Consider the following 16,434-nt stretch of genomic DNA (forward strand, 5'->3'; position numbering starts at 1 on the left):
ACTTGCAAAGAACATAATGTCATGGCTGTCTTGAGTTTCCAATCATTTCTACAACTCTTATTTTTTTGCTGAATTTCCCCCAGGGATCAACAAAGTACTTTCTATTCTCAGACTTAGACTTCCTTTTTATTGTCATTCAAATTTGAACTTTACAGCACAGTTAAGAATGAAATTTCGTTACATAAGCTCATGGTAGTGCAGGATAAAAAAAAAGGAATAGGGTGCGTATATAAATAAATAAATAAATATAAATAATATATAATTATATATACATAGTAAATAAATATATATAAATATATATAAATAAATAAATAGATTACTGTACAGATAAATATATTGCACTTTTTCACATGCGTCCACGTTTATGGATGTATGTTATATTGTCTTTTTTATTCCAGCGAGATAACCCATTTTGGGGGGAGTTGAGGGGAAAATTTAATTATGATGCGTTCAAGAGTCTTACGGCTTGAGGGGAGAAGCTGTTCTTCTATTCTATTCTATTTTGTGATAGAGTGATTAGAGCACATACTTGTTGATCACAAAAAACATTCATGAAGTTTGGTTCTTTTCCATCCATCCATCCATTTTCTACCGCTTGTCCTTTATGAAATTATTATGGGTCTACTGAAAATGTGAGCAAATGTGCTGGGTCAAAAGTATACATACAGCAATGTTAATATTTGCTTACATGTCCCTTGGCAAGTTTCACTGCAATAAGGCACTTTTGGTAGCCATCCACAAGCTTCTGCTTGAAATTTTGACCACTCCTCTTAACAAAATCAGCTAAATTTGTTGGTTTTCTGACATGGACTTGTTTCTTCAGCATTGTCCACACGTTTAAGTCAGGGAAAGCCATTTTAGAACATTCATTCTAGCCTGATTTAGCCATTCCTTTACCGCTTTTGACGTGTGTTAAGGGTCATTGTCCTGTCGGAACACCCAACTGCGCCAAAGATCCAACCTCCGGGCTGATGATTTTAGGTTGGAGGTAATCCTCCTTTTTCATTGTCCCATTTACTCTCTGTAAAGTACCAGTTCCATTGGCAGCAAAAACAGGCCCAGAGCTTAATACTACCACCACCATGCTTGACGGTAGGAATGGTGTTCCTGGGACTAAAGGCCTCACTGTTTCTCCTCCAAACATATTGCTGGGTATTGTGGCCAAACAGCTCAATTTTTGTTTCATCTGACATCACATGGACAAAGATAAGACCTTCTGGAGGAAAGTTCTGTGGTCAGATGAAGCAAAAATGTAGCTGTTTGGCAACAATCCTACATTAAAAAGCCTAACCAGGGACAATGGTTGCTGTGGCTACAAGTCGTTTGTACTTTGACATCGGTTAACTATGGGTAGCAATTAGAGATGTCCGATAATATCGATAAATGTTTTAAAATGTAATATCGGAAATTATCGGTATCGTTTTCAAAATGATCAGTATCGGTTTCAAAAAGTGAGTAAGTAAAAAGTATGACTTTTTAAAACGCCGCTGTGTACACGGACGTATGGAGAAGTACAGAGCACCAATAAACCTTAAAGGCACTGCCTTTGCATGCTGGCCCAATCACATAATATCTACGGCTTTTCACACACACAAGTGAATGCAAGGCATACTTGGTCAACAGCCATACAGGTCACACTGAGGGTGACCGTATAAACAACTTTAACACTGTTACAAATGTGCGCCACACTGTGAACCCTCACCAAACAAGAATGACAAACACATTTCGGGAGAACATCCGCACCGTAACACAACATAAACACAACAGAACAAATACCCAGAACCCCTTGCAGCACTAACTCTTCCGGGACGCTACAATATACACCCCCCGCTGCCCCCTACAAACCCCGCCCACCCCAACCTCCTCATGCTCTGTCAGGGAGAGCATGTCCCAAATTCCAAGCTGCTGTTTTGAGGAATGTTCAAAAAAATAATGCACTTTGTGACTTCAATAATAAATATGGCAGTGCCATGTTGGCATTTTTTTTTTCCATAACTTGAGTTGATTTATTTTGGAAAACCTTGTTACATTGTTTAATGCATCCAGCATTACTGTGTTCATTCCACGACTGTATATATCGGTATCGGTTGATATCAGAATCGGTAATTAAGAGTTGGACAATATCTGATATCGGCTAAAAAGCCATTATCGGACATCTCTAGTTTAAATAGTTGGAAATCATTTTAAAATATAATTGATATTATTACACCACCATCCTGTGTTTTTGCCAGATTATAATCGGGAAAATAATCTAAACAGAAAATGAGTGCATATTACATTTTGCACCAATGGAAAAAATCGATTTCAACAAACTGCCCTATGTTCAGAAATCCTTTTTTAGCACCACTTATCGCCTATTACCGTTATGGCGCTGGCCAAAGTCACAAGCATAATAAATGAAAATAACATAACATAACAAGTATTTTTTTTTAGGCATAATAATGTGTTAATTCCACCACTGTATATATCGGTATCGGTTGATACCGGAATCGGTAATTAAGAATTGGGCAATATCGGGATATCGGCAAAAAAGCCATCATCGCACATCTCTAGTAGCAATGTTTCATTGTACTGTCCCTGTCCAATAAATACATAAATAAATACAAATAAAAGTATGGTTCTGTCTACAGAAGCAACAATATGTTGTTAGTCACTCTTCAGCTCCTCTTCCCAATCATAAATCTCTCATCTCCCTTGAAATGAAGCCACGTCATCCCACTGCAGCAAAAAAAACAACAAGGACGTAAACAATCCAATTTAATCCTGTCTAAAAACATACGGCGTCAAAATCAACATACCACTGTGAGAGAGTCAAAACAGCTGATATTAGAGATATCTAGATGCAAACTAATCTATACATTGCTCATATAATCACAGTAAACAAAAATCCCATAGTAGTATTTGTTATGAATGTAATTGTTCAAATAAGATTAACAACATGGCTGCTAGGAAACAGTCAATTTGATTAAGGCACAGCCTTTCATCTTGTATATCGGAGCCTGTACTAATGAGCACAAACTGCAATTCAAAGAAAATGTCCATTGTTTTGTTTTTTTCCCCCCCTAATGTAATTTATCTTAATAGGACAGGACAGTGCATGTCAGTGAACAATTCCAGCAGGGGCAAACAAGAAATATAACCAAGCAGATGTTATCTCAAACCTCATTTCCATCTGTCGTCTCCAAAAAGACGCTGTTGGGTGGGGATTTATTTTTATTTTTTTTGGCTCTAATCTGGTTTCCAGGTACCCCGGAACTGTAGCTCCAGCGGAGAAATTACCTTGGCAACGTATCCTAGTAGAAGCTTAACCCGGTGTTTTTCAACCTTTTTTGAGCCAAGGCACATTTTTTGCGTTGAAAAAATGCGGAGACACACCACCAGCAGACATCATTAAAAAACGAAACTCAGTTGACAGTAAAAAGTTGTTGTAGCAATTGTTGGATATAACTTTAAAGCATAACTAAGCATGCATCAATATAGCTCTTGTCTCAAAGTAGGTGTACTGTCACCACCTGTCACATCACGCCCTGACTTATTTGGAGTTTTTTGCTGTTTTCCTGTGTGTAGTGTTTTAGTTCTTGTCTTGCGCTCCTATTTTGGTGTCTTTTCCTTTTTGTTGGTTTCATGTCTTCCTTTGAGCGATATTCCCCGCATCTACTTTTGTTTTAGCAATCAAGAATATTTCAGTTGTTTTTATCCTTCTTTGCGGGGACATTGTTGATTGTGGACGTCATCTTTGCTCCACAGTAAGTCTTTGCTGTCGTCCAGCATTCTGTTTTTGTTGACTTTGTAGCCAGTTCAGTTTTAGTTTCGTTCTGCATAGCCTTCCCTAAGCTTCACTGTCTTTTCTTAAGGGCACTCACCTTTGGTTTATTTTTGGTTTAAGCATTACACACCTTTTTACCAGCACCCTGCCTCCCGCTGTTTCCGACATCTACAAAGCAATTAGCTACCGGCTCCCACCTACTGATATTGAAGAGTATTACACGGTTACTCTGCAGAGCTCTAGACAGCACCGACACTCAACAACAACATATAATTTGCAGACTATAATTACTGGTTTGCAAAAAATATTTTTAACCCAAATAGTTGAAATTAGATTATCTCCCACGGCACACCAGACTGTATCTCACAGCACAGTGGTTGAAAAACACTTGGCTTTACCAATCCTGGATATACAGAAATCCTGCTTCATATTACAGGCACGCCAACTTTCAAGACTGACCAATAAAGGCTTCAAACATATTGTTCACTGGACGCCCGCCCGCAAGAATGAAGTTGAGACGTAATCAAAAAAATGACTTAAAAATACTAGCAACGGAAAACAATAGTTTGTAATGAAAATAATATATTGAAACGAAAACAAAATGTGCAACCCATTAAATGATCTGTAAATAATTTGCAACCCCCAAAAATATTTGGGGAGTTGCAACAACACCCGTTCCAGTAAGCTAGACAACCACAGCAATAAAAAGTAAGGAGAGGTCCATTACTTTTAATCACAGTTCCATTAGATTCTTGTATGAAGTCTTTTTATTGCTGTATTTTATACCAAAACAAAAACCAGTGAAGTTGGCACGTTGTGTAATTCGTAAATAAAAACAGAATACAATGATTTGCAAATCCTTTTCAACTTACCGTATTTCCTTGAATTGGCGCAGGGAATATAGTATTCGCACGTCTAGAATTACTGCCGGGTCAAACTCGTTTTTCAAAATAATTAACGCATGCTTGGCCTTATCGCCGGTTTATTATTGAAGCTGGATCAAATTCGTTTCGCAAAATATTAATTTTATTATCGCATGTCTATAATTTTCGCCGGGTCAAACTCGTTTCGCAAAATATTTAACATATGGCTAGAACTTCCACCGGGTCAAATTCGTTACGTCACGAGTGACGCATCTGTCCTCATTTTCAAAATGGAGGAAGCTGCTTTCAGATTGAGTGAGCCTATGGCTTTGCACTTTGTTTATATTATATATATGTTTTTTTGCATTCTATTTTAGTTACTTTGAATTTATAACCCCCTGGCGCTGCTTTGTATTCTTTTTGTACTGTTTTGTACTACTTTTGTACTTATTTGATTGTTGAAATGTTGAAATGTATAAATAAAACTTTAAAAAAAAAAAAAAAAAAAAAAAAAAAGGAAGCTGCTTTCAGTAGTTTACAATCGCACAAAGGAAAAAAGATAAAGAGCTTTTCAGTAGGATTTAAGGTCCAAGCTATTGAATACCGGTACAGTATGCTAAAGAGAACAGTAAGCAGCTATGTTTTATTAATATACCGTAGCTGCGTGTGTGAAATACTGTATAAGTCATTAAATGACTCCCGCCTCCTGGTGGTAGAGGGCGCTGCCGCGCTAGTGATCCTTCTTGCGACTTCCGGTACTGCAGAAGAAGTGAACACACGCAGCAAGAGATTTTTTTTTCTTTTAACAAGGATTTCATACCGGTATCTAAAATAAAACAGTTTTCTAAACTGGACTTTCAATCGAAGCTGGATGTAATAATTAAAGGAATATCTCCATCGAAACAGAGACTTTTAAAACTGAAGAAAGAAAATAAGGAAGACTTCTATAAACAAGTTATCGATGCTTTTGGTCAGAAGGAGCTGCAAATGGACTCCATTTATAAGTACAGGTAAGACCATAATAACGTTTTTTTAATTAAATGTGCTTTTCATGATGGTATGCTTACATCACACTCAAAGCGCACGCCTAAATTTTATGGATTCCTTTTGGTAAACGCCGGAGTGAGAAGAGGTTTTAAAATAATTACCGCATGCACGGCCATCCCGCCGGTTTCCGGTAAACGCAGGTGTGACAGGAGGTTTTAAATTAATTAACGCCCCTGCGGCTATTCAAGGAAATACGGTATATTAAATTGAATAGACTGTAAAGACAAGATATTTAATGTTCCAACTGAGAAACATAGTTTTTTGCAAATAATCATTAACTTAGAAATTAATGGCAGCAACACACTGCAAAAAAGTTGTCACAGGGGCATTTTTACCAATCAACAGTCTCTGTTGTGGTATTTTAGGCTTCATATTGCGCCACACATTTCCAATAGGAGACAGGTCTGGACTACAGGCAGGCCAGTCTAGTACCCGCACTCTTTTAGTACGAAGCCACGCTGTTGTAACACGTGGCTTGGCATTATCTTGCTGAAATAAGCAGGGGCGTCCATGGTAACGTTGCTTGGATGGCAACATATGTTGCTCCAAAACCTGTATGTACCTTTCAGCATTAATGGTGCCTTCACAGATGTGTGTTCTTAAACACTTTGCTCACGCATTTGTTCACAAAGTGGTGACCCTCGCCCCATCCTTGTTTGTGAATGAGATCAGGCCCAGCGAAGCCGGCGGCGTTTCTGGGTGTTGTTGATAAATGGCTTTGGCTTTGCATAGTAGAGTTTTAACTTGCACTTACAGATGTAGCGACGGACTGTAGTTACTAACAGTGGTTTTCTGAAGTGTTCTTGAGCCCATGTGGTGATATCCTTTACACACTGACGTCGCTTTTTGAAGCAGTACCGCCTGAGGAATCCAGGGTCCATAATATCATCGCTTACGTGCAGTGATTTCTCCAGATTCGCTGAACCCTTTGATGATATTACGGACCGTAGATGGTGAAATACCTAAATTCCTTGCAGAGGCTTGTTGAGAAATGTTGTTCTTAAACTGTTCGACAATTTGCTCACGCATTTGTTCACAAAGTGGTGACCCTCGCCCCATCCTTGTTTGTGAATGACTGAGCATTTCATGGAAGCTGCTTTTATACCCAATCATGGCACCCACCTGTTCCCAATTAGCCTGTTCACCTGTGGGATGTTCCAAATATTTGATGAGTTTGATGAGCATTCCTCAACTTTTTTGCCACTTGTGCCAGCTTTTTTGAAACATGTTGCAGGCATCAAATTCCAAATGAGCTAATATTTGTAAAAAAATTAAGTTTTCCAGTTCAAACGTTAAGTATCTTGTCTTATATTGCATTTGGAGCAAATAAACGTATAAGGATGACCCCCGTCTTCAGTTTCAACGTGTAAATAATATTGTAAACAGTAATACAGAGCAAAATCCCGAGAACATAACTAACGCATCCAAGAAAATATACAAACCCCGTTTCCATATGAGTTGGGAAATTATGTTAGATGTAAATATAAACGGAATACAATGATTTGCAAATCATTTTCAACCCATATTCAGTTGAATATGCTACAAAGACAACATATTTGATGTTCAAACTGATAAAAAATAAAAAAAAATGTGCAAATAATCATTAGCTTTAGAATTTGATGCCAGCAACACGTGACAAAGAAGTTGGGAAAGGTGGCAACAAATACTGATAAAGTTGAGGAATGCTCATCAAACACTTATTTGGAACATCACACAGGTGAACAGGCAAATTGGGAACAGGTGGGTGCCATGATTGGGTATAAAAGCAGCTTCCATGAAATGCTCAGTCATTCACAAACAAGGATGGGGCGAGAGTCACCACTTTGTCAACAAATGCGTGAGCAAATTGTTGAACAGTTTAAGAAAAACCTTTCTCAAGCAGCTATTGCAAGGAATTTAGGGATTTCACCATCTACGCTCCGTAATATCATCAAAGGGTTCAGAGAATCTGGAGAAATCACTGCAGGTAAGCAGCTAAGCCCGTGACCTTCCATCCCTCAGGCTGTACTGCATCAACAAGCGACATCAGTGTGTAAAGGATATCACCACATGGGCTCAGGAACACTTCAGAAACCCACTGTCAGTAACTACAGTTGGTCGCTACATCTGTAAGTGCAAGTTAAAACTCTCCTATGCAAGGCAAAAACCGTTTATCAACAACACCCAGAAACGCAGTCGGCTTCACTGGGCCTGAGCTCATCTAAGATGGACTGATACAAAGTGGAAAAGTGTTCTGTGGTCTGACGAGTCCACATTTCAAATTGTTTTTGGAAACTGTGGACGTTGTGTCCTCCGGACCAAAGAGGAAAAGAACCATCCGGATTGTTATAGGCGCAAAGTTGAAAAGCCAGCATGTGTGATGGTATGGGGGTGTATTAGTGCCCAAGACATGGGTAACTTACACATCTGTGAAGGCACCATTAATGCTGAAAGGTACATACAGGTTTTGGAGCAACATATGTTGCCATCCAAGCAACGTTACCATGGACGCCCCTGCTTATTTCAGCAAGACAATGCCAAGCCACGTGTCACATCAACGTGGCTTCATAGTAAAAGAGTGGCCTGCCTGTAGTCCAGACCTGTCTCCCATTGAAAATGTGTGGCGCATTATGAAGCCTAAAATACCACAACGGAGACCCCCGGACTGTTGAACAACTTAAGCTGTACATCAAGCAAGAATGGGAAAGAATTCCACCTGAGAAGCTTCAAAAATGTGTCTCCTCAGTTCCAAAACGTTAACTGAGTGTTGTTAAAAGGAAAGGCCATGTAACACAGTGGTGAACATGCCCTTTCCCAACTACTTTGGCACGTGTTGCAGCCATGAAATTCTAAGTTAATTATTATTTGCAAAAAAAAATAGTTTAGGAGTTTGAACATCAAATATCTTGTCTTTGTAGCATATTCAACTGAATATGGGTTGAAAAGGATTTGCAAATCATTGTATTCTGTTTATATTTACATCTAACACAATTTCCCAACTCATATGGAAATGGGATTTCATTTTCATTGCTGAATCGAAGGTAGTACTTTGGTCCTTTATATCCCCTTCGTCAATGCCCAATGTTCTGATGTATCCGTCCCCCGCCGATGAATAGACCCTTTATAGCGACCTCTCCACCCACCCCGTGTGCTGGCAACAAGAATATGCTTCATTGTCAGAGCAGTGGGACAAATAGGGATCAGGACGTGACCCCCAGCCTCACCCCATCCATCTCAAACAACATTCAAACAGATGCGTAATGGACAGTTCTCTTGTCAGCTGTAACAGCCTTTATGTAAGGCACTGGAATTCTGAGAGTCTAAATGTCACAGACCAAAATATAGATTCAAGCCTGATCTAATGTGATTTTCTATCAAATTATCTTGTTTTTAACTTTTTTTGTCTTCACAATCTCATAGTTGCCATTACTGAAAATCCTCAATATTAAAACTATGATTTTCACTCAGTCATTCCTATTATTACCGTATTTTCCGGACTATAGGGTGCACCGGATTATGAGGTGCACTGCCGATGAATGGTCCATTTTTGTTAGGGACGTCAATTATAGGGCGCATTAAAGGAGCTAACTGTTTTAATGACATTCAGACTTTACTTAAATCAATAATGGAGCAGCATCTCCTCATCCGAAAACAACAACAAGGCCGGAAATGTGTCCCGTGAAAAACCGTCCGACCGGAAATCTCTAATAACCTTGGGTGAATAATGTGAACTCACTACACCGGTATGTTTTAGCGCTTTCATGGCGAGTTTACTGACAAATATAAGTAAGAACTTTACACGACTTTAAATTAGAAATGGCAACAGCGGAGGATGAATGTCCCATAACTAGAAGATAGAGAAAAAGTAGAAGTTTATTGACTACAGCGTCGCCACGGACTACAAAGGCGCAATTTTTCAGGACTTATGCAGACCCCAAATACAGATCAGCAGGTACCAGAAGGTAAGAAATGTTGCTTTTGCATAAAATTGCGAAACAAAACGCCAGATAATATGTCTTACCTTACACACACACCATAATAATACTCCTATGTTGAAGCACTGTACAATCCAAGCGGTGTGGCTTCATAGCTTACCAAAGCTTACTAAAACATTTTGATAGATTTTTGAGCGCCGTGTGTAATTTTTTATATGTTCAATGGAACATATAAAATGTTGGTGTTGTTTACTTCACTCATATTGCAGTCTACACGTATCTCTTATGTTTGACTGCCATCTACTGATCACACTTATCATTTCATGTACCATGTACCAAATACAATAGCTTCGAGGTCGGTAAGTAAAACCAGAATTACTCCGTACATTAGGCGAAAGGTCGAATTTTGAGAGAAAAAAAGGAGTTATGTGTGCCTTATAGTCCGGAAAATACGGTACCTTATTATCATTGGGCTGTATCTTCAGACCCGAACCGTAGTTAGGGGCGTACTGCCCCTTTAGTTGGCCCGGTGAGTCGACTACCAACGCAACGAGTTCACAGGCTCGATTCTTGGAATGATGATGCCGTCAGTCTACCCCAGGGCAGCTGTGGCTACGAAAGTAGCTTACCACCACCAGGTGTGAACGAATGATGGGTTTTTAACATGTAAAGCGACTTTGGGTACTTAGAAAAGCGCTATATAAATCCCAGGTATTATTATTATTATTATATTATTTTCCTTGCAGCATGCAGGCTTCATTTTTAAAGCTTTCAAGCACTTATAACTTTCATAGCAACAACGTTTCCTCTCACCTGCTACACACACACCTGTTTTTATATCGTCACCCAGTTCTCTCATTATGCTCTCGCCACCCAAGTCAGATCAGAGTTCACACAGGACCCCAAACATATTTTTAGGCAGATGACAAAGATTATCCACCCTAAGTACAAACCCCCGGACAGAGATGGTGTAAGTAAATGTTAACGTAAATGTAAGATTGTTTAATAATTATTTATTTCTTATATCTATTTTTAAAAATATATTTTTTTTTCTATGTTATGTGCTTCTTAAAACCTCACTGTTGGCTTTGCAAGGTCATGTTACCTCTAAACTTAACAAAGTTGATGCTAATCCACCTTTCTGTTTGTTTTTTCAAATTAAAATCGATAAGAGAATCGATAATGAACTGACTCGTTTAGCAAAGGGGTCTATCACCCAAAACGTTGAAAGAGCCATATTTGGACCAAAAATACAACAAACAAATATGTCTGGAGCCGTAAAAAATGAAAAGCTGGAAATAAGTCTTATAAAGAAGGCAACACATGATGTAAGTGTCTATATTAGCAATAATAGCCTACTATCAAAATGACTATGTGCCGCAGGCTGAAGACAGAAATGTTGAAATATAATATTTATTCTACACATTTTTACAACATTAGAAAACATTAGTAAATCAGAGGCTACTCAGAAGGTGAGATAACTCCTGGAAATGGCCAAAGGTATAGATGTGTGTGTCCAAGTTAAAGGAAACGACAGGCTGTCTTCTTTTAGTAGATATATTACTATCTTTGGCAAGCTAGGTAATGTTTGCTGTGGTCTGGAACAACATGGCACACAAACAACAATCTGAAATGCAGCCAATAAATATTACATACAGATAATGTGTCATGAGACATGCAAAACTAAATTATATACAAAGAGGATAAAAGTAAGGGATATTAAATTAGCTCAAATGTACCTACAAATGAGGCATAACGATGCAATAAGTACATACAGCTAGCCTAAATAGTATGTTAGCATTGATTAGCTTGCAGTCATGCAGTGACCAAATATGCCTGATTAGCACTCCCAACAAGTCAATAACAACAAAATGCACCTTTGTGCATTCACGTACAGTATAAAACATTTGGTGGACAAAATGAGACAAAGAAGGAGTGGAAGATTTTACATGCGTTTGGTTGTATTTTACCCCCCATCTTTTTCCATTTTTAATCCATCCATCCATCCAATTTCTACCGCTTAATCCCTTAGGAATTGCGCGGGCGCTGGAGCCTATCTCAGCTACAATCGGGCAGAATGCGGTGTACAACCTGGACAAGTCGCCGCCTCATCGCAGGGCTAATCCTTCTTTAATAATGCTCCAGGGTGCCACTACTGCTAAAGAGCTGCATGGGGTTGCTGACCCCGGTTTAGTTTTGTAGTAATAAAATACATCAAAAACAAGAAAAAAACATCTGGAGGGGGCGATACCAAGTAATACCACACGTGTCACGGCCCGGGCGCACACCATTCACATTCATCTGTGCGCTGCGCTGGGCGCACCTCCAAGAGCGCGCCAGTCCGGCTGCAGCAAGCAGCTGCAATCAACGCACCTGTCGCTGATGAGAAGACCTGCCTTCTTAAGCCAGCACAACCTGCTATCCGGGGCCAGAACGTAGCGACCTGTCCTGTACTGTAAGCCCAACATATCTAGCTCTACGCCCTCTTTCCTCTCTCTGTGTTTTCTCCCCCGTCGTGTTTGATTGTCTCGTGTCCTTCTTGTCGCCTTCCAGCAGCGTACCTCCGTTCCCGCGCCACGAGCTGGGTGTCTCGTCTCCCCGTATTCCCTCCGCTTCCCTGGCCACCTCTTGGACCTCGACCTCTTGCCCGGACACAGACTTTTGACGCCTCTCTCCTCCCCTCGGAATCACGTTTGCTCACGGACTCTTGGACTTCCGCCTCTCGCTCAACACTACGGTTAACACTCTTCATTTAATTCCTACACATAGTCGCACACCATACACTTTTGGATTAGTCACACTCCATTCCCTTGTTTATCATTGTTATTTCTTATTCATATATATTGTCCATATATATAAATAAACAGAGCTAAAACAACGTCCCTCCCGTCTGTGCCGTCTTCGTCCCCTGTACAACCGTAACAACATGTTGTTAATCAACTGTTGAAGTAAATAAGAAAGCCATCACCTAAAGCAGTGTTTTCAACCTTTTTTGAGCCCAGGCACATTTTTTGCGTTGAAAAAATCCAGAGGCACACCACCAGCAGAAATCATCATATTTTAGTGGCTTTTTCTCTTTTTTTGGTATTTTCCTGTAGCAGTTTCATGTCTTCCTTTGAGCGATATTTCCCGCATCTACTTTGTTTTAGCAATCAAGGATATTTCAGTTGTTTTTATCCTTCTTCCTGGGGACATTGTGTCATGTCGTGTTCGGATGTACATTGTGGATGTCGTCTTTGCTCCACAGTAAGTCTTTGCTGTCGTCCAGCATTCTGTTTTTGTTTACTTTGTAGCCAGTTCAGTTTTAGTTTCGTTCTGCATAGCCTTCCCTAAGCTTCAATGCCTTTTCTTAGGGGCACTCACCTTTTGTTTATTTTTGGTTTAAGCATTAGACACCTTTTTACCTGCACCTTGCCTCCCGCTGTTTCCGACATCTACAAAGCAATTAGCTACCGGCTGCCACCTACTGATATGGAAGAGTATTTGACTTTTTTTTTTTCATACGGTGTTGATCTGGAAATAGTTGCTTCGGCATTTTGTTGGTGTGGCACCGGCCGTAGATGTATGACTCACAACTGCATCCGGTGATGAGGCTTCAGTTCGGGAGTTCTGGAGTTTTGGGGAAGGTGGAGTTACCCCTCAGTCATCATTGCTCCCAGGTCCACTCTGACCCGGGGTGGTAGTACCTGTCAGGGTCCCAGCTATGGGTTGAATAGCATTTCAAAGACCTCAACGGTGGAAGTGGCGGAGGATGACACTGCATGTCACAACGGCACTGAAGGCGGATGAAGGCTGCAACAGAGGGTGGTCTCCAGTAGTCATGGATCCATGCCACTGGATCAAGACCCCTCTCTGCCAAGGACCGTGTGGTGGCTGCAGGCGCATCAGTCTCCCCACGCTAAAAGACGTCACGAATGGGAATCCATCCATTCTGAGGACAGTCATACTCGACTACGAGTGACTGCCGGTGATGATGATGATTACACGGTTACTCTGCCGAGCTCTAGACAGCACCGACACTCAACAACAACACATAGTTTGCAGACTATAATTACTGGTTTGCAAAAAATATTTTAACCCAAATAGGTGAAATTAGATAATCTCCTAAAAACACTGACCTAAGGAACCCTCGGCACAACAAACATAACCAAACGTTACACATCCCCAGTGTTCCAACACATTTAGATTTGCTGTGTCCCGTTTGTGTATGAAATGTTTCAAGTGTGATATTTGGAGGACTCACACACACCAACAACACTGAATCAAAGCAAATCCGCCATTGTATCTTATAATCTTTTGAGAATCAAAAAGACGACATGATACAAGGTCATGATTTAACAAGGCGGTAATCGGATCATTTTACAGCCCCCCCTCCCCCCCCGTGAGGCAAGAGCCAAGGTCAAATCCCTCTTGGTATTCAAGGGGGGGCTGTGAGGAGGCACTATGAATGATGATCACCTCCTGTCTAAGAGTTACGAGCACTTCAATGGGCAGTGGTGACGGTCTTTATCTTGTTTTGACAAAACAGCACGCGCATATTAATAGTGCCTTCCGTCAAGATTATTCTTATTTTATGTTCGCAGAGGAGTGGTGATGTTATTGGGGCTGATTAGATATGTGATTAGAAAGCAGCGGCGCGGAAAGACAAAACAAATGACAGTGTTCCAAAAACAAGAGAGCTACAATCTTTTACACCGAGGACCTTCATTTACCAGGAGCTGGACTTAGGAGGACTTTGAGATACAAGCTGTCCCCCAGCTTTCAGTTATGGTTTATTTTGCGAGCATGGTTGGAGTTACAAGTATTTCCACTGTCGGTTGAAGTAGTTATTCGTAACTAGGTTGTGCTGTTTGAGCAATAAAAAGTTAAAGAGGTCATAAAATGTTGTTTTTTTTCGACAAAACCCAAAACCACGTTGTGTAAATCATGAATAAAAACAGAATTCAATTGTTTTCAAATCCGTTTCAACTTATATTCAATTGAATAGACTGTTCGAACTGAGAAACATAACTATTTTTTTGCAAATAATCATTAACTTAGAATTTAATGGAAGCAAAGGAAGCAGGAGGGTGTCTCGCTCTTTGGGGGAAGAGCGAGACACCCTCCTGCTTCCTTTGCTCCGGAAGAGGCTCCTCGGAACATCTCCTCAGCAGTTGCCCAAAGTCTCTGGCTGATGGTCGCTATCGCTGGCGTCAGGGCTGGTCCGTGGCATAGGCCGTATAGGCAAATGCTAAGGGCGCCGTCCATCAGGGGGCGGCACGCCAGTGCCACAAATGTTGGAGGAAAAAAAAAAAAAAAGTTGGTACTATTATTTCTAAATTAAAAAAATAATCCCACGTTAATTAAAATGCAAAGTAAAGCCTATTTAATAGGGCACGGTGCGCCCCCTCCCTTCCCGTATCATGACTCTTTTTGGACGTCACCACTTAAAAAAATCAACACAAGATGTCAAAACGGCCAAAACTGTCAGGTGCCCAGGGAAGAAAAAAGAGAAAAGAAGAGGAGGAGAAACGAGAAAAAGACAGAGGTAGTAGGTAGGTAACGTTAGCCTACATGAAATTATTTGTCTGTTACAGAATGTGATAGTAACCTGGCTTTTTAGCATTAAGCTAATGTTACATGATTCGGCAATTGCTTATCAATAAATAGCTAGTTCTGTTTTAACGTCGGGTTAATATTGTGGAGGGGGCTAAATTGTTATGGAAAATAATAATGTAACGTTAGGTAATTACAGTACTCCCACCTTACATTCCTCAGGGACATTTGTATTAGATCTTTTAAGCAAGTGTTTTTTGTTTACATTGTTATTGCCTTCTGGTTAGCTAATGTTTGCCCTGCAGGTAATAGTCACTTTTCCACCCCTTTATATATTAGGTATAGTTGCAAGCCTAGTTGTTAAAGTGAACATCATTAATGTTAATTAAGCAATATCACATGAGTGCTGAATGCTGTTTTTTAATTTGAGCACTGCTGTGATTTGGTTAAAGATAATCATAACATAACATTCTCATATAATATGTTAAGTTGCTTTCTTTAAGTAAAAAAAAGGTCAAAGACAAAGCTATTCGGTTTCTCGTGAGTATATACACTTCACTGCCTTGCCTAGGGCGCCAGATTTGTTAGGGCCAGGCCTGGCTGGCATCATGACCAGGTACTCAAAGCAGTTGCTGAGAGCATAGCCTCAGCCATCAGCACCAGCAAGCAACATCATGCGCCAAAGAAGGCAATCTCATTCATCAAAGCTGGAGAGAGACCTCGTGCACGTCCAAAGACAACAGGACTCCTTCACACAGCCCCTGATTGGCAGCTACACGTTGACCTGGGAAAACAACAGAGGTTCCCCCAGCACATTGTAAAAACCTCTCTACGGCCAGACATGATCATCATCTCAGAGGCTTCAAAACACCTCATCATGCTGGAACTAACAGTGCCTTGGGAGGAGCGGATTGAGGAAGCCAACGAAAGGAAACGTGCCAAGTATCAGGAGCTGGTGGAGGACTGCAGGGGCTGGGGCTGGAGGACTTTCTATGAGCCAATAGAAGTTGGCTGCCGTGGCTTTGCAGGACGCTCCCTCTGCAAAGTGCTTGGCCGATTGGGAGTCACAGGGGCGGCCAAAAGCAGGGCCATTCAATCCGCAAGTGAAGCGGCAGAGAAAGCCGCGAGGTGGTTGTGGCTGAAAAGGGCAGATCCGTGGGTTGCTACTGGGACACAAGCAGGGACTCGATCACCCCGGCTGGGTCGCCTGGACGAGGGTGTATGATGTTGTGAGACCCGAAACACCCGATGAATCCAGGATACATCACTGATGATGTGTCTCAGTGCATCTAGGAGATGTATCTTTCAA

At 40.6% G+C, this 16,434-nt stretch overlaps 1 protein-coding gene across 2 annotated transcripts in view; it reads right to left on the reverse strand.

Moving 5' to 3' along the window:
• The window catches only part of sh3pxd2aa (SH3 and PX domains 2Aa), a 315,840-nt gene that overhangs the window by 113,516 nt on the left and 185,890 nt on the right, over positions 1-16,434 (reverse strand). The gene's annotated exons all lie outside the window — the stretch shown is intronic.

Source organism: Entelurus aequoreus, linkage group LG18 (assembly GCF_033978785.1).
Source record: "Entelurus aequoreus isolate RoL-2023_Sb linkage group LG18, RoL_Eaeq_v1.1, whole genome shotgun sequence".
In the NCBI taxonomy this organism is placed as follows: domain Eukaryota; kingdom Metazoa; phylum Chordata; class Actinopteri; order Syngnathiformes; family Syngnathidae; genus Entelurus; species Entelurus aequoreus.